The 19,543-nt window shown below is 46.6% G+C and overlaps 1 protein-coding gene across 1 annotated transcript in view; it reads right to left on the bottom strand.

Annotated features, from left to right (window-relative positions):
- LOC139758780 (nephrin-like) overlaps positions 1-18,853 on the bottom strand; it is a 126,426-nt gene extending 107,573 nt beyond the window's left edge. Inside the window, exon 1 of the mRNA XM_071680569.1 lies at positions 18,667-18,853. The gene's annotated coding sequence lies outside the window, so the exon portion shown is untranslated. The remainder of the gene's footprint in view (positions 1-18,666) is intronic.
- Between the last annotated feature and the right edge of the window lie 690 nt (positions 18,854-19,543).

The following is a 19,543-nucleotide window of genomic DNA, read 5'->3' as shown; positions in this document are numbered from 1 at the left end:
CGGTACGACCATGAGCACGACGGACGACCCTTAACAACGACGGTACGACCATGAGCACGACGGACGACCCTTAACAACGACGGTACGACCATGAGCACGACGGACGACCCTTAACAACGACGGTACGACCATGAGCACGACGGACGACTCTTAACAACGACGGTACGACCATGAGCACGACGGACGACCCTTAACAACGACGGTACGACCATGAGCACGACGGACGACCCTTAACAACGACGGTACGACCATGAGCACGACGGACGACCCTTAACAACGACGGTACGACCATGAGCACGACGGACGACCCTTAACAACGACGGTACGACCATGAGCACGACGGACGACCCTTAACAACGACGGTACGACCATGAGCATGACGGACGACCCCTCAACAACGACGGTACGACCATGAGCACGACGGACGACCCTTAACAACGACGGTACGACCATGAGCACGACGGACGACCCTTAACAACGACGGTACGACCATGAGCACGACGGACGACCCTTAACAACGACGGTACGACCATGAGCACGACGGACGACTCTTAACAACGACGGTACGACCATGAGCATGACGGACGACCCCTCAACAACGACGGTACGACCATGAGCATGACGGACGACCCCTCAACAACGACGGTACGACCATGAGCATGACGGACGACCCCTCAACAACGACGGTACGACCATGAGCACGACGGACGACTCTTAACAACGACGGTACGACCATGAGCATGACGGACGACCCCTCAACAACGACGGTACGACCATGAGCATGACGGACGACCCCTCAACAACGACGGTACGACCATGAGCATGACGGACGACCCCTCAACAACGACGGTACGACCATGAGCACGACGGACGACCCTTAACAACGACGGTACGACCATGAGCACGACGGACGACCCTTAACAACGACGGTACGACCATGAGCACGACGGACGACCCTTAACAACGACGGTACGACCATGAGCACGACGGACGACTCTTAACAACGACGGTACGACCATGAGCATGACGGACGACCCCTCAACAACGACGGTACGACCATGAGCACGACGGACGACTCTTAACAACGACGGTACGACCATGAGCACGACGGACGACTCTTAACAACGACGGTACGACCATGAGCACGACGGACGACTCTTAACAACGACGGTACGACCATGAGCACGACGGACGACCCTTAACAACGACGGTACGACCATGAGCACGACGGACGACCCTTAACAACGACGGTACGACCATGAGCACGACGGACGACCCTTAACAACGACGGTACGACCATGAGCACGACGGACGACCCTTAACAACGACGGTACGACCATGAGCATGACGGACGACCCCTCAACAACGACGGTACGACCATGAGCACGACGGACGACTCTTAACAACGACGGTACGACCATGAGCACGACGGACGACCCTTAACAACGACGGTACGACCATGAGCACGACGGACGACCCTTAACAACGACGGTACGACCATGAGCACGACGGACGACCCTTAACAACGACGGTACGACCATGAGCATGACGGACGACCCCTCAACAACGACGGTACGACCATGAGCACGACGGACGACCCTTAACAACGACGGTACGACCATGAGCACGACGGACGACTCTTAACAACGACGGTACGACCATGAGCACGACGGACGACCCTTAACAACGACGGTACGACCATGAGCACGACGGACGACCCTTAACAACGACGGTACGACCATGAGCACGACGGACGACCCTTAACAACGACGGTACGACCATGAGCACGACGGACGACCCTTAACAACGACGGGACGACCACTGAGCATGAAGGACGACCTTTAAGCACGACGGTACGACCATGAGCACGACGGACGACCCTTAACAACGACGGTACGACCATGAGCACGACGGACGACCCTTAACAACGACGGGACGACCACTGAGCATGAAGGACGACCTTTAAGCACGACGGTACGACCATGAGCACGATGGACGAACCTTAACAACGACGGTACGACCATGAGCACGACGGACGACTCTTAACAACGACGGTACGACCATGAGCATGACGGACGACCCCTCAACAACGACGGTACGACCATGAGCACGACGGACGACCCTTAACAACGACGGTACGACCATGAGCACGACCATACGACCTTTGGACTTTGCCCGGGCCATCATACCAAAGGGCCTTACGTAACACCGTGGTAAAATACAAAAAAAAGGGTTTAAAACGACAGTTTCCTCCCCTACCATCTTCACTCCCTCGCCACTGTACCAAGAAATCGCTCGACCTCATGGCTAAACTTTTGCAATATGGGAAGCTTTTGATCGTATCGCTTACCTCCAGGTACTCCACTCCACTCTCACACCTCAAAGTAACAATGGACTATATACACACACACCCCCGTCCTTTAATAATACCTTAAATCCTTTCATAATACCTTAACTCCTTTAATAATTCCTTAAACCCTAAACCTTGTATAACGTCTCGACACTCACACATCAGGCATAGCTTAAGGATGATGTCTTGGATGGGTAACACAGGCGTGGAGAGTGATGGCTGGCACCAAGACGATAGAAAAGGTTCGTGAAGTCCAGGACTCGAACCCCAGCTGGCGCCATGGGATCCCAGAAGAAAGGGGGATGGGTGAGGGGTATCAGTAACCCCGGCCTCCAGTGCTAGTCACTGCTTTCTCCAGTGCCAGACACTGCTGTCTAGCCTCCAACAGCTATTATGTCATCAAGAATATTAACCGAGTCTTCTACGAGGTCAAAATGGCCGGCTAAATGGAGATAACAGAACATGCGCCTTGTTCAGCGTTCGAACCCCACATGATCCATGTGTCTTCGGCATGCCATCCCGAGCTCACTGCAGCAAGACTGCAGGTCCTCAGAGGGAGGGAGGGAGGGAGGGGTAAGGGGGACGGGCCCTTGACGCCTGTGTTCTGGGGGGCTGACCAACCCTCGAGCCTACTAAGCTGACGCACACCCGACACACATCCCTGACAACACCGCACTGTCCACTCGTAAACAAGTTAGAGAGAGAGAGAGAGAGAGAGAGAGAGAGAGAGAGAGAGAGAGAGAGAGAGAGAGAGAGAGAGAGAGAGAGAGAGAGCGTTGCCTCGTCTCCCTTACCAGCCAGCCAGGCAACGTCCCCGTTACGACTGGTGTGCTGGGTCCCGGAGCGGCAGCCGTTACACAGTCTCCAGCCTCGTTGTCCCCGGCATCAAGCGATGTAAACACAACTCGGCATACTTAAAATCAGAGACCCGCTCTACTCTCTCTCCCTCTCTCAACCAGCACTCCCTTCCCCCACTGCCGCACGCCATTTATCCCATGGCTCCTCTGTATACTCAACAAAGATAATTAGATAGCCAGGAGCGACCCAGACTTGAACAATAAGAGATCACATGGTCCTTGTAGACTCAACAATTAGACAGCCTCTCGAGTAGTGAAGACGAGACAATGAAAAGAAAAGAAAAAAATAAGAGAAAAAATAAAGAAAAGCCCGCGTTAGCTTTGATCGTCAGGCTGATGCAGTGTGGACAACATTTGGACAATCTCGACCAACAACACTCGAGAGAGAAGAGTCAGGCACAGCGCTGTGGTGGTGCTCCTCATACCGGACACATGAAGGCTTGATGATTCACAACTTGACGACACTTAACAACTTGCAGACTGATGCAAGTTTTTCACTTTCTGGTAAGAAAAAATCCTTTAAGCCTCGTCGTTAGAATATATATATATATATATATATATATATATATATATATATATATATATATATATATATATATATATATGGATTCCACACAGCTCTTATGTATATATATATATATATATATATATATATATATATATATATATATATATATATATACATATAAAGCCTTTCAAACACATCGTGGCCGCGTCACCCAAGCGTAGCCCTAATTACTTGTTGTAAATACAACTACCACTTGACGGTGTCCGGGTTGCTGCACTCAACAACGGCTTCTGCCTCAGAGAGCTGGTGGGCAGTTCTGAGGACGATAGTGGGATTCAGACCCGTTTAACACTTAACCCTCTGTGCTGGCATTTTTTCTTCCTTTCAACAGAATATACAAATCTCAGTTTAATTTTCTGTGGTGACAATACATTTCATGGTAATTATCTTGACCTTCGAATCTCAACCTGTGACGGGGAATGCCCTAACTCAGTACGAATTACCAGTTTCGCCCACAATAGTTACAGTTCCATTTTTGTTGCCAGAAGGACATCTAAGAATTTCAGTTCCTCCTCTTCCCCCACAGTCCAAGGACATAACACTGGCAGTTCATCGCTTCAGCACGACAATAAGATCCTTAAACCAGACGGTATGGCAATGAAGACGACGCCATGGCTATTTTTTTTTTTTTTCTTTTGAGGGGGTATGAAGGTCAAGGCTTTCATCTAAAAACCCTAAGGGTCAAGGTGAAAGGCCAGGTCTTCATACCCAAGGGTTGGTTCCGTCGCGCTCAAGGGTCGTATCGTCGGACTCAAGGGTCGTACCGTCGTTCTCAAGGTTTTCGTTGTCGCGCTCAAGTCGTATAATCGTACTCAGTAGTGTCAAGTGGTACCAAGAGAAGTTCCTCTCGCATGCGTGGAGGTCGGCGCCTCGCTGGGAGATAATCACTTACGATCCATCAGGTCAGACGACTGTACACTGAACAGACGAGGAACACAATGGCCCAGGTTCTGCTTGCCTTGTCATGTCTCTCTCGAATTTCACTTCTTCTCATGGTTGCAAATGTCTGTAAGTACCTGTTTATACTGCACGGGAAGGGAGTTCTGCACTCGTGGAATATACCATCTCTTGAATATTCTATAACATACTTCTTAATCTTCTATATGTCGTCAGTATTCACCATTTCATCCTTCAGTATATTCCATTCATCCACCACTCAAACTATTACAGCATTTCTTAACATCAGTTTTAACCATTTTCTTGACTCTGATTATTCTGTCTTTTGTATCTTTAAAAGCACTGTCCACTGCTGTCATCTACCTCTTTTAACAACAATAAAGTTCTGATCTAGTCACTTCTCACCATTTCCTCTTCCATGGTGGGCATATTCAAGGCCTCTAACCTCTGGACTTCGGCTCCGCTCTCTTAATCTCGGTACCCATCTTTGTGGCTCTCCTCTGGAACTTCTCTACTACATATATCTGTTTCCTTAGTCGCTAAGTTCGCTGACCAAACTCGAGGAGCATAATCTAGTTGTGTCCTGATATAAAGTGTGGACAGATTGCCGAATATTTCCTTATCCATGAACATGAATGCACTTCTAACATTCGCCAGCAGACAGATATGGTCTCATTTTAAAATTCTCCAGAAGTGGGATTTGGGCGATGGGATAGGAACTCGGTCAACTCTCAAGTCCATCTCACTCAGAGACAAGAGCGGCTTATTTCCTGCCATATAACATTCGTATCGAAGCATTCTTTCCCCTCTCTCTCTCTCTCTCATCCTCATTACTTTACATTTACTGGGGCTGAATTCCAGCCATATATCGGACCAAATCTGGAATCTATGTCCTTTTGTAAGCTGATTCAATACCCATCACTTTTTACTTCCCTCATGATTTTATCAATATCCGCAAACATCTTCAGATAGGACGCTAATTCTTCAGGCAAGTCATTTACATATCTAATGTGTGTGTACAGCTGGTGATTACACCTTGTGCGTTCAACCCAGCCTAACTACTGACCATCACATTTAGCCAGTTAGAACCACGGTAAATGTGATGCATGAGACCCAATCATGGTTATTCTACATAATGTTTAGTGCTTCCATCTAGAGCAATGCAGCAAAGTCCTTCTTGGCACAAGCACTTCACATCATAATTTGTCACCAAATAACTTTTATTTCATGTCTGGAATGTGACTACGTACACAAGAACAGAGGTAGTTCTTTCCTCTGTCCTTAGCGGTATGGAGGGATCTTGTCTCCGGAGTTTCCATCGCCGCCAAGTCGCACATTGTATAAGTTACTGAGGCAAGCAGCAGTAGCCGTCAGGGACGAAGTCGGCTGTGCCTCCCGACCACATGACAAATGAAGGGTCTTAAACTCTCTCCCAGTGGCGTCCGTACCCAACTTCTCCGCCTCTTATCATCTGTTCTAGATGAAGAAACCGCTCCGGCATTCACTGGAGTCGCTTCTCATTCCCCTCTGCTTCGTCCTCGCTCCGCTTCTCTTCGGCTGGAGTCCTTGATAAAGATAAAGACGCTACTCACATACATTGATCAGTCCTTCTGCCCCCTCTATCCAGACCTTAGTTTTGGGAGCGCGTGGGCACCACCACTACAACGTACAGGGCTTGGGGGGTTAGTCACGTCTCCCCAGCCTGAGGAGGAGAAGACAGGGAGGAGGTTGCCACAATACCAGCACCAGAACCTTATCACCACCTCCTGCAGGACGTGACTTCACTAGCCCCCTAACATCCTATCCCCTCATTCCATGACAGGTTTACATTTACCCCAACCTCCTGCAGGACGTGGCTTCACCAGCCCCACAACATCCTACCCCTCACTCCAGGACAGGTTTACTTTTATCACCCCCTCCTGCAGGACGTGGCTTCATCAGCCCCACAACATCCTACCCCCTCACTCCAGGACAGATTTACCTTCATCACCACCTCCTGCAGGACGTGGCTTCATCAGCCCCCCAACATCCTACCCCCTCACTCTAGGACAGATTTACCTTCATCACCACCTCCTGCAGGACTTGGCTTCATCAGTCCCCCCAACATCCTCATAGACTTGCACCTCAGACTGGAGTTAATCAAGCCTCCTCCTCTGAACGGATGAAGTAATTAGTTCGTGGCTGGCTATGTGAATATCCACTGAGGGAGTTGCTTATCTGAGAAGGACTACTAACGCCGAAGACCCGATGCACAACAACCTTGCTTCCTTGTGACTGAGAGCGCTGACCAGCCAAGAGTGAATCCAGACACTCGCCTACCAAACCAAAGCAATACTGGAAAGGGAGGGGAAAAAAGGCTGGAAGAAGGCCAGAGAGTGTGGTCAAGGTGCCCAAGAACATAGTGAATCCAATGTCCACATTCTCTTCAAGAGAGGCCCCTCAAAAGCCATGTACTAAAGCAATGTTCACGCTGCTAACGAGCGAGTAAGACTCATTAATAAAGACTGCAAGACGAGGATCAGGTATCGCTGTCTAATTACTTTAAGTGACTATCAAGATTATACTGCAAACGGAGGTAAGTAGATATGCCAGTAGTTTAGAAGCTTAATCTAGTATGCTCATCTCAAACTTACAGACACATCTGAAAAAGGCATTCCTATTCTTTACCACCACCTACGTGTTTATGTAAGCTTACGGCAGCACGTAAGGGGAGGTCATGATGTAAGGTACTGTCGCCTGCGGCTGCACAGCCCTTAAAGGCGTGATCCTGCTGGCCCCTAAGGACATCTCCGGGTCGCCTGCCCTAGCACCATTACCTCGCAAGGCAAAGTGCCTGACCGCATCGCATTCTGTTCCCATAATCTTTACAAGCTTCTGCTTTTTGCTGGGAGTACCTCGGCCAGGCGGGAACTGACGCCACGGCTCGAAGAGTGTTTTTCTTTTTCGCTCCGCCAGGGGCGTGGGTAATGGAGTTCCCCAATACTGGTCAGGTCCTTCTGTATATATGGTAAGCACTGACCTTCTTAAGCCCAGGAGTAGGACGATAAAATCTTTTTTGGGGAGGCTGGCTCGACGACACCTCGCTTGACCACGGCCGTACGACCCTTGAGCTCAACGGGCACGACCTTTTTAATCCTAACGCCCCGCTCACGGGTTGTCCCGTCGCGTTCAAGGATTCGAACCGTCCTGCTCAGGGTCGTGCCGCCATGCTCATGGTGTTTAACATCCGAGATACACAGCAGGTAGTTCTGCTTGCTTGATAACAGGAACGTGTGTGTGTGTGTGTGCTCGAGACTGCAGAAGCAAACAGTGGAAGTGAGGAGGTTTGGCATTTGTAAACACCGTGAAGGGAGTGAAGAGTGGCGGCCATCATGACCGGAGGGTCCCTCCGTGTACATTAAGGTATCTTAAGGATGTGAGGTGTACACATTAGTCCATTTAAAGTCAAGGAGCAAAGGTGAACCAAACCGTGGGGGGCGCTGAGTGTCTCAATAACGAAAGGTTGGGACATGTGAGCGACGAACCTATTCTTACATGAAAACACAGACTCATCCTTGCAACACTCTTGCCACCGTAACCTCCCTCTACCATAGATCCCTCGTCCCTCAGTCGCACGTACAGACGTTGCTACAGGACTCACGCTGCAAGTGCTTACATCGGGAGCGTTTAGTAACCTTAGGTGAGAATATATCAGTGGAGGGAGAGGAGTTCAGTCTCATTAAGGATCTTCCAGCCCCAAAGAAGCCCACATTACATAACTAATCTTCGTTGTATATCAAGTTATATTTCTCTCTTGTACCTTCACTGATCATGTGATCATTACACGAAAGTGCGTTTGGGAACTTAATGTTTCATTTCCCTTTGGATAAGTAATATATATATATATATATATATATATATATATATATATATATATATATATATATATATATATATACATATATTACTCATCCATCAGTGAGGTTAATTCATAACATCATCAGTATAATTACTTAACCATCACAGAGTAATTCAGTACTCATCACCAGTATAAATTCTACTCATCCATCACTTAGGGTAATTCATCACTCATCACCGGTATAATACTCAACCATCACTGAGTAATTTATCACTCATCACTGGTATAATACTCATCCATCACTTAGGGTAATTCATCACTCATCACCAGTATATCACTCATCTATCACTGATATTAATTCATCACTCATCACCAGTATATCACTCATCTATCACTGATATTAATTCATCACTCATCACCAGTATATCATTCATCTATCACTGATATTAATTCATCACTCATCATCAGTATGAATACTACATACTCATCACTACACATGACTCACGAGGATGATAAACACTACCCACTCATCAGCGTGGATATATACCCCACACCCCGCGTTACTGCGAGTCCCTCACGAACTCAAATCATTAGCAAAATCCTGATTAATGAGCGCTGACAGTTGTTACCAACGACGCGGACTTAAAATCAAATCTCCCGCTAAATCCTAACTGCCAACAGCCTAACCAACCAATGGCTATGTCCGTAACGTGCCTCAGCCAATCAGGTGGAACCTTACACACCGCTTTCCGTATCATCACTACAAATGCCGTAGGCAGGAGAGACCCCCAATACACGTGAAAAAACATGTTATTTGTCTGATTCCCCTCCAGCCCAAAAACATTTCTACCTGCGGATTTACGCTAATCTCCAGAATGGCCATAAGGAATTAAACATATATATATATATATATATATATATATATATATATATATATATATATATATATATATATATATATATATCAAGAAATCACATTGGTGAGCGTGATCTCGTAAATGCTGATAATCCACTGGAAAATGAAACACGGTAAGTTCCCAAGTGCACTTTCGTGTAATGATCACATCATCAGGAGAGATACAAGAAAGAGAAATATAACAGTCAGCTGATGTACATAGCGTCCTAGCTACGTCTCTTCGTTGTATATCACCTGACAGTAATATTTCTCTTTCTTGTATCTCCCCTGATGATGTGATCATTACACGAAAGTGCACTTGGGAACTTATTGTGTTTCATTTTCCAGTAGATTATCAATATATATATATATATATATATATATATATATATATATATATATATATATATATATATATATATATATGTGTGTGTGTGTGTGTGTGTGTGTGTGTGTGTGTGTGTGTGTGTGTGTGAACATAAACACACCATAACTGTCATCTTAAATGCAAAGAAATCACCAATCACAACCAAGCCCCACACCCTATCAAATGGTTTACCCTGACTGCTTGACTGATTTTTCTCTCTAAGGCTCATTCATCTGTTCTTAACGCTACTTCGCTAACAAGGAAAATGGCGAAAATTTGTGAGAAAAAAGACTTGCTTAATATGCCCTGGTTCAGCCTAGTGACAGGACATTGCCTCACATATATATCACTTCGATCTAATTCACTCTATCACACGCACAATTCTCACCCCCTTGAATGTACAGGCCCCGATGCCCCAAAGCCTTGCTCACTTCACCCTTTCACCTCCTCCGCCCTACCTTGACCTTGCTACCTCCAAATCTGACGTGTTAATTCTTCTAGTCTTCACTAAAAATTCTTAGCATTACACCGTATTTTCTGTTCTTGTTGTCTTGTGCTGGCCTAAGCCAGGTACTTAAGCGTTATAATCGCACACCTGTAAATTACCCAGACACACACACACAGGATTAGCGAGCTTAACGTGCAGACTAAAGCCACTAGCGTAGCGCCATCGCCTGCACGTATAAAAACCTTCCACGTCTGGCCAACTGAGAGCTTCCTCGTAACACTGGCTGGCTCAAGCGGCCCTAGATAACAAGACTGGCCAGACGGGTTTCCCTGTTCGATCCTCTCACCACCATTCCTTAATCTTGGTTAAAGTAACTTATGCCTCTCTCTCTCTCTCTCTCTGGCGTATGCCTCTGATGGCGAATAAGGAGAGCCAACGATCATTACCTCCCTCCCTCCGTAGCCAAGTTAATAATGATACGCCAGTGACTCTGAGTAAGAATGACTATATAATTACTGACTGTAGCAAAATCAAGATCAAAACTTATAAAAAAAAAAAAAAAAATGAGTGACGAAGTGTCCATCTGAAGTCAAATTATCAAACTTCTTTAGAACGATTTTTTTCCCCTCCATATTCGCCGTAGTGACGCGAGAAAAGCGTGTCTAATGCCTCAGTGGAAACGAAGTCGATCGGAAACGTAATGACATTATCGAAGGACAAAAAAAAAGAAGGGGTTAATTTGAGCTCCTCTGGCGTCTGATAACCCAACTTTTGAAAGTGGAAAAGGTTATATGAAGGGGGGGAAGACGCGAGAAAATTTCACAGTTTTGCTGCACGGGAAAGAAAAAAAAAAAGAACGAGGTACCATAAAGGCCAATACTTGTGTGGCAGGTCCCCCACGCAGAACCTATGGGTAACATCAGCCAGTTGTGTGTGTGTAGGTCTTACAGGTCTGGCCCACACGAGGATAAGGCACGAGAGATGTCGTCGAAATAGACGAAAAAACAGAGAAAGGAAAGCAACATGACGACCCTGACGAGGTGGACACTGTCGGCAAAGCAGTCGAGGTAGAGGATGTGGGCGATGCTGACGAGGCAGCAGAGGCTATGGTCGATGCTGACGGGGTAGAGGCTTTGGTCGATGCTGAAAAAGGCAGCAGAGGCTATGGTCGATGCTGACGAGGAAGAGGCTTTGGTCGATGCTGACGAAGAAGCAGAGGCTATGGTCGATGCTGACGGGGTAGAGGCTTTGGTCGATGCTGACGAGGAAGCAGAGGCTATGGTCGATGCTGACGAGGCAGCAGAGGCTTTGGGCGATGCTGACGAGGCAGCAGAGGCTTTGGTCGATGCTGACGGGGTAGAGGCTTTGGTCGATCCTGACAAGGAAGCAGAGGCTATGGTCGATGCTGACGGGGTAGAGGCTTTGGTCGATGTTGACGAAGCAGCAGAGGCTTTGGTCGATGTTCACAAGGAAGAGGCTTTGGGCGATGCTGACGAGGCAGCAGAGGCTTTGGTCGATGCTGACGAGGCAGCAGAGGCTTTCGTCGATGTTCACGAGGAAGAGGCTTTGGGCGATGCTGACGAGGTAGAGGCTTCAGGCGATGATAAAAGAGGTGATGAAGAAGTTCATAAAGCGGAAGGCTTTTGATTCCACCGGCTGAGAGAGAGAGAGAGAGAGAGAGAGAGAGAGAGAGAGAGAGAGAGAGAGAGAGAGAGAGAGAGAGAGAGAGAGCTGCCCCAATGACACGAGCAGTGCGTCACACTGGAGGGGCGAACTGAACCCACAGAGATATGGAAAACTCCACCCTGACCTGAAGAAATAATTACGTCATTTCTACAAGCCCAAGAGAGGGTCTGCTTTTTCTGCGATGCCCGGGCTTCCAGGAGGGAATTTCCAGGAGGGAGTAAAGGATACAGCTATGACCTGCATGTCTATAACAGGACTGCATCGTGGCTCTGATTTATACACACAGGTGTGACACGATGACAGTATCAGTATCTTTTTTTTTTAAGAGCTGTGGCAACACGAAACGGTCTGACACTACCAGATATAACCCTCGTCACTGCCTCTTAAGAGAGAGAAAAAAAAAAAATCTGAGACAAATTTCCAGTTACGCAACATGAAATACTCTGGAAGTCTTTCTGAAAGACACCTTTTCCTCCACGTCAGTTTCCAGGCTCTCTCTCTCTCTCTTAACAGCGTCAGCGGATGGGAGTCAACCAAGCCATTCTACACCCTCCTCGACCATGAACCTGGGGGTAAGAATAAAACCACTTGTCTTCAGTTGTAGAAATCGAAGCTTACATCAAAATTCACAGATTTCTTACAATCTTTTGATTTGATTAAATAAATAAATAAATATATATATATATATATATATATATATATATATATATATATATATAATACAAAGCTCCATCAGCCAAGACCGAACCTGGGACCCCTTGTGCAAGAGGCAGGCGTGCTAACCGCTGGGCTAAGGGACTGTATAACAGGAAACAACTATTCGAAATACTAAGTACTCGAATACCCTTCGTCTCACTATGGTGAGCAACGGGGTCTATCGGTTGTTTCCGAACAGAACACATAGCCAGCTGATATGTATGTTTGTATGTTCTATGGAGGTGCGCGTTCATATACACTTTATTCGTATTCATATAACTCCGCGTTGTACAGTCAGGTTCGGTAAAACGCTATCAGCTGGCTATGTGTTCTGTTCGGAAACAACCGATAGACCCCGTTGCTCACCATAGTGAGACGAAGGGTATTCGAGTACTTAGTATTTCGAATAGTTGTTTCCTATTATACAGTCCCTTAGCCTAGCGGTTAGCATGCCTGCCTCTTGCACAAGGGGTCCCAGGTTCGATCCTGGCTGATGGAGCTTTGTATGTTCTATGGAGGTGCGCGTTCATATACACTTTATTCGTATATATATATATATATATATATATATATATATATATGACCGCACCCACACTCAAAATAGACGGATGGCGATAATAAAGAGAGAGAGAGAGAGAGAAATACCACACACAAATCCTCTGTCTCTACGCCCGGATAATTCTCGAGGCTGAACACAGCGATGAAAACTGTTAAAACCTGAACCAGGCGCTCGGGGGACACTGTAGCCTCTCCTCTTGTGCCCTCCGAGAGATAGATAGATAAAGATAGATAGATAGATAGATAGATAGATAGATAGATAGATAGAGAGAGAGAGAGAGAGAGAGAGAGAGAGAGAGAGAGAGAGAGAGAGAGAGAGAGAGAGAGAGAGAGAGAGAGTCACATCTACAATGGTCAGTTGTCACATACACATCTTAAGACAACCTCAAATAACCTCATGAGAATTTTGGGGTCGACCCTCTCAGACCTACACCACTAAACCAGACGGTTATGTCGAGAAGCAATTATGATTTCTTTACTTTCCTGGTTATCAATACACTTCTAATCCTTTTGTTTCACTGCTCTTCTAACTATCCTTTCGTTAACCTCCTGTCTCACCATTTACTCTCGTAATCACTACCAGTCTTGGCAACGTGATGGAGGAGTGGCCCCGGACTTCACCGAGTCCTCAACAACAAGTGACAACAGAATACCAGAACAGGCGGACATTTCCAGGTCCCTGGATGACCTGGCGACACAGAGGTCAGGTCAAGGTTCAACGGAGAATGGCCAAGAAAAGGGAAAGGACGCCTTCACTACGCCTGAGAATGACCGAGAAAGGGAAAGGACGCCCTCACTACACCTGGGAATGACCGAGAAAGGGAAAGGAGGCCTTCACTAAAGACGAAAGCCTTGAAAAGAAGAGGGAGGAGGTTAAAAAAAAAAAAGACAGAGGAATGTCAAGAGAGTGGTGTAGACTGTAGGGACCCGACGCGCGGACTCTAAGGGGTTCGAGACATTGATTGGAAAGAAGACTCTGAGATGTGGAGAGGGCTGGAGGAGATGAGCTGGGAGGACAAGAAAAACAATGAAGAAATTCTGGAAGCTAGTGATGAGGAAAAAGCTGATGGGGGTCATCCCGGAGAGAGAAGGGAATTGGATCTTGTCATTACAGTGGGTGGACCACTGGAGAAGGGATGTGACGGAGACGTCCTCAGAAGTAACAAAGGCTCAGTATACTGGAGGGAGTGTAGGTAACCCAAGACTCGGGGCTAGAGGGACTGCAGGTAATCCAAGGCTCAGTATGATGGAGGAGATGCAAACGAAGACTCAGATTGTTAGTGGGACTGTTAGAAATCCAAGACTCAGAGTGTCAGAAGGACTCTAAGTAATCCAAGGCTCAGTAAGCTGAAAGGATGTAAACCAAGGCTCACAGTGCTTCAACAGCTGTAAGTAATCCTAGGGCCAGTATGTTGGAGAGCGAGCTCTATATCCAAGACTCAGGATACTGGAGGAAGAGCTCTAAAACCCAAGGCTCAGTATACTGAAGAAGGATCTCTAAAAACCCAAGGATCAGTAAACTGGAAGACGAGCTCTAAAGACTTAAGCTCAGGATGATGGAAGAGGAGCTATAAGACGGGGCTCAGGCTGCTGAATTATGTGGGAAAGACAAATACGAAGTCCACTGGCCCATGGCTAGTTTGTCAGTTTAAATCTTGGAGGGCACCAAAATATCTAGAGTGGGACATAAACGCAAAACTAAGGAGACTTGACCTACATGGGTCATGTTCTGGATGAAGTATCTCCAAATGTGCTGAAAGCGTGTACAGATACACTTGAGAAACCACTTAGTTTTTTTTTCGGGTGAGAGGATGCCACAGTCTCATGGCTCGAGTTTATGACGGTCGAAGGAAGTTATAAAATCTGTAGACTTAGGAGAGCAATTGGCGAAACAACATGCGTCTAACTACTGGTATTTCTGATAAATGTGTCTGAGATGGGGACAGAACAGTAAGCAGGCGCTCTCTCCTCACCCTCCGGCACCAGCAGCTAGCAAGATAAAGAACGAGAGAAAAACCATTCATGGGTGAAGTAAGCCAACATGGAATTTAAAAGGAGAGAACGAAATAGAAAATCCAAACATAAAATGTTACTACACTATCCCATCCTCTACTGCGCCACACTAAAGCCAAGCTCAGTATATTGCAGATATAAAACTAAGGCTCAGTATGTTGCTGTAGGATCTCTAAACCAAGGCTCGGTATGTTGCTGTAGGATCTCTAAACCAAAATGCAGTATGTTGCTGTAGGATCTCTAAACCAAGGCTCAATATGTTGCTGCAGGATCTCTAAACCAAGGCGCAGTATGTTGCTGTAGGATTTCTAAACCAAGGCTCAGTATGTTGCTGTACGACCTCTAAACTAAGGCTCAATATGTTGCTGCAGGATCTCTAAACCAAGGCCCAGTATGTTGGTGCAGGATCTCTAAACCAAGGCTCAGTATGTTGCTGTAGGATCTCTAAACCAAGGCTCAGTATGTTGCTGTAGGATCTCTAAACCAAGGCGCAGTATGTTGCTGTAGGATTTCTAAACCAAGGCGCAGTATGTTGCTGTAGGATCTCTAAACCAAGGCTCAATATGCTGATGTAGGATCTGCAAACCAAGGCTCAGTACGGAGCTGTAGGATCCCTAAACCAAGGCTCAGTATGTTGTAGGTAGGAGCTGTAAACCACGACGCAATCTGTCAGGGGAGCGGCCTTAAAGCAGGACTCAATACACACTGGTGGGAGAGGTGCAAAGACGTATCACTTGTGATGCATCCGAGGGTGGAGAACCAACCCGGTGGCCTGGGAGACACATAAAAGTCCGAGACGTGTCGTTTATCCGCAACGCAGACGAGCACGTCAGGCTGTAATGTGTCGTTCTTGTGGTCTTCACGTACAGAACCGAGTCCTTGACGCTCGTTCGGCTGAGAGAATATCTGTCTTGTAAACCACTGTAGTGGCATTATTCTCGTGTCTCAAAGGCACTTCTGCCACCGAGGAAATATCCTTGTGATGTCCATCCTGTGTAATGTAATCACACCACAATAATGTGATCACATACAGTCCTTTATTCATGGCACTGAATCATATCTCGTATCTAACCTACATTTACTCATGGCACTGAATCATCTCAAATCTAACCTACATTTACTCGATGTACTGAATTATATCTCATATCTAACCTACATTTACTCAATGTACTGAATCATATCTCATATCTAACTTACACTTACTCATGACACTGAATCATATCTCGTTTCTAACCTACATTTACTCAATGTACTGAATCATACCGAGTATCTAACCTACATTTACTCATGAAATTGAATCATATCTCGTATCTAAACCACCTTTACTCATGGCGCTGAATCATCGCGTATCTAACCTACCCTCTTTACTCTTGGCACTGAATTATACCGGGTATCTAACCTCCAAGTTGTCTTACTACGTGTTCTTTCATACTTCATAATCGACAGGCCTGCTTGGAACAAGCATAAAAGACCCTCTTGAAATAAAGCATCTATATTTATATACATCTGAGGTTTGAACTGAAAATGACGTCAGGCATGCACATGCAAACACGTTTCCATCAACTGCATCGTCCTGTAAATTCCCCCAAAACTTTACTCCATCAAGCAGACTGAAGGTGATGCCTCGCGGGCTCCCAGTAAGAGGCTAATCCCCAACAAACGCCTACCGTCGCTGCAGGCGTCACTCACCCACAATCGTCATTACCAGGATAAAGACTTACAACTTGTGCTTAAGAATGCCAACGCGCCTGTATCATAATCACACTCCTGGGAGGTGACCCTCGAGCACGACGACCCGTGGGTCATACCCTTGAGGGTCATACCAAAGCGCTCAAGGGTCGCCCTGTCGTGCTCAAGGAGCTCACACAATCATCATCGTTAAATTTTCAGGGCCAGACCAGCAACAGCGCTGCTGCTTCCTTCAACCGCTCTGGCCATTAATAAATTATCAAGTGTTTTGAGCGAGGATACGGTCCTGGCCGAGGATACTCTAGTCACGGGGACTCAATGCTACGCGAAGCTACTCACGTCTTCTCTGGCTAGTTCCAGTGAGGAGAAGGTAGGGCAGGAGTACCAGGTTAGCTCTCGTCGGCAGAAGGTTACGAAGGAGCAGATATAGTCTGGTTAACGCACAGCCTTAGGGAAGGGTGTCAGGTTAGGTCTGGCCTGGCTGAGCTTAGTCTCTTTGTTCTGGTTAGGATACGGTAAGTCGCAGCAGGGTACGTTTGATTACAGTAGGGTTAGAAAAGGTTACGTCCACTTACAGTAAGGTTAGGTTAGGTTAAGACAAGGGTAGGTGTTTCTCAGAAAAACATGGCTTGAACAGAATCGTGTTAACCGAGGTAAGGTCCAGATGTAATACAGTTTTCTTAATACAAGTTAAGTCCGGTTACGATTGGTCTACTTAAAGGTTAGGTCTATTTAGGACTGGGTTAATCATATCAAGGCATGTACCCAATTTAGGTAAAAATAGGTCACAGCTGATGAAATAATTGAGGATCAGGCCTGGATACGATGGGGTTAGCTAAGAGCTGAAACATAGGTAAGAACAAGTCAGGACTAATTATCTCAAGGTTCGGTTAAAAAAAGACTTAGTTTCAATGGCGTTGCGTCAGAACAGGGTAGGTCTAATTAGGAAAGGATTAGGTTAGGTCTATCTAGGGACTAGTTAATTCGGAACAGGTCAGGTTCCAGGTATTCTCTTCGTCCAGAAGGGTCGGCATCAATGCTATACAAGTCACGCGGCTCGCTACTCAACCTGCCCCAGTAGGCTAGGCTGTCCTGTACAGCCAAAGATGCCCAGGGAAATGAGATCCCAAGCTATCTGTTTTACGCATAAGCATCATGTCAGCCATCCATGTACTAGGTGTGCTGATATATGCACTACACACTGTCTGGTTACAGCTCGCGTTCGTGAGGAAAAGTAAACATGACCAAAAAATATTGGCGGACATTCCCCATGCAACACTCCTCAGCACTGAACTAATATGACCTTGACCGAGGTCATCCCCAACCTATGAACCTGACACTAAGCATAAAAAACGAAACGTGAACATGCCCTTTTCACTCGGAAACACCCACGCTAACTACTCATTTCGCCCAGAACAACCCAGATGTTTAGAACTCTAACATCATAGCCTTGCCTTCGCTTTGTTCCGTCAAACAGACTTGTTTACCATACTCGTAGGTTTCACCTTTGTTTCTCCGGGAATTACCACGCAAAGAAGCAAACAAAAACACATGCAGAAAGACAAACAATCATGAGAGCAATTCCTGCCCGCCTTGCCTTTCGAAGTAGGAATTCGGCATTTGGACATTTCATTGCGGAACTGCCTAACTATTACAAACATGACGAAATATAAACTTAAGTCAAAGAATTACTTGCATAATTCAACATTTCAAAACGAAAAACGCCATTTCGAAGACAAAATAAGTGCAAACAGCTGAGCAACTGCTTGTTTACTACGACTGTGATGATGAGAGGAACACTTACCATTCACGCTAGGGTGACCATAAACCACTGTGGCGACGCCATGTTCGCTGGTGATGATATTGTGTAAATATAATCCTCGGGAGAGCGATCAGCTCCGAGCTGCAAGCGACCCCAGCCAAGGTGGCGGGCAGCGGGAGCCTCTCACGTTCTCACACCACCGGGTCCGAGTCACGACTGAGGCGACCGGGCGGCGCGCACGAACCCCTCACTAAACTAACCCCCGACCTCCGTCATTCCTACACCCACTCAACTCACTCCTATTCCATTCCTCATGTCTGACTGGAAGTCCCCTACTTCAGCAGCCTATTTCCGCACAATCGCGTACACAGTTTGCAAAGCAAACGCACTAGGCTTCCGACCTTGGTTGGTAACGCCTGGGTTCGACCCCCGGGCCCCGAAGCATTCCAAAAGACTTCATTCTACTGACGTTTAAAGCACTCTGACGCCCCAGGAGGCAGATAGTAAACACCCACAGTCGCGCCTTATATTCAAAATCTCTCATTGCCACGTCATGTGCAGTACGCGGAGGCTGCTTGCATCCGACGCCTGCAGACGAGTTAGAATTTCTGCGTGACTGGGGCCTGTCTCTCTCCGTAACAAAAATGACTGTGACAGACTCTCCGTAAATTACGAGAAGCGGTGAGGCGTGACCCGCACGGTGACATCTTTAATTTACGTGGGATGGCGAAGTCAATTTATTATTCTTTTCATTACAGGAATGCACCAATTACCCACACCGGAGTTGGGATCATTAACAAAGTCTTGAGTGCATCATATCACATGAAATCACACATGTTAGTGTTCTTCAGTGCCACAGACCTATAGATAATCAACGATACTATACCCTCTGTACACAAGGGAGAAATGCATTCTTCAG

Source organism: Panulirus ornatus, chromosome 31, assembly GCF_036320965.1.
Source record: "Panulirus ornatus isolate Po-2019 chromosome 31, ASM3632096v1, whole genome shotgun sequence".
Classification (NCBI taxonomy): domain Eukaryota; kingdom Metazoa; phylum Arthropoda; class Malacostraca; order Decapoda; family Palinuridae; genus Panulirus; species Panulirus ornatus.
The sequence above is the reverse complement of the archived record's forward strand: the minus strand, read 5'-3'. Positions and strand labels throughout refer to the sequence as shown.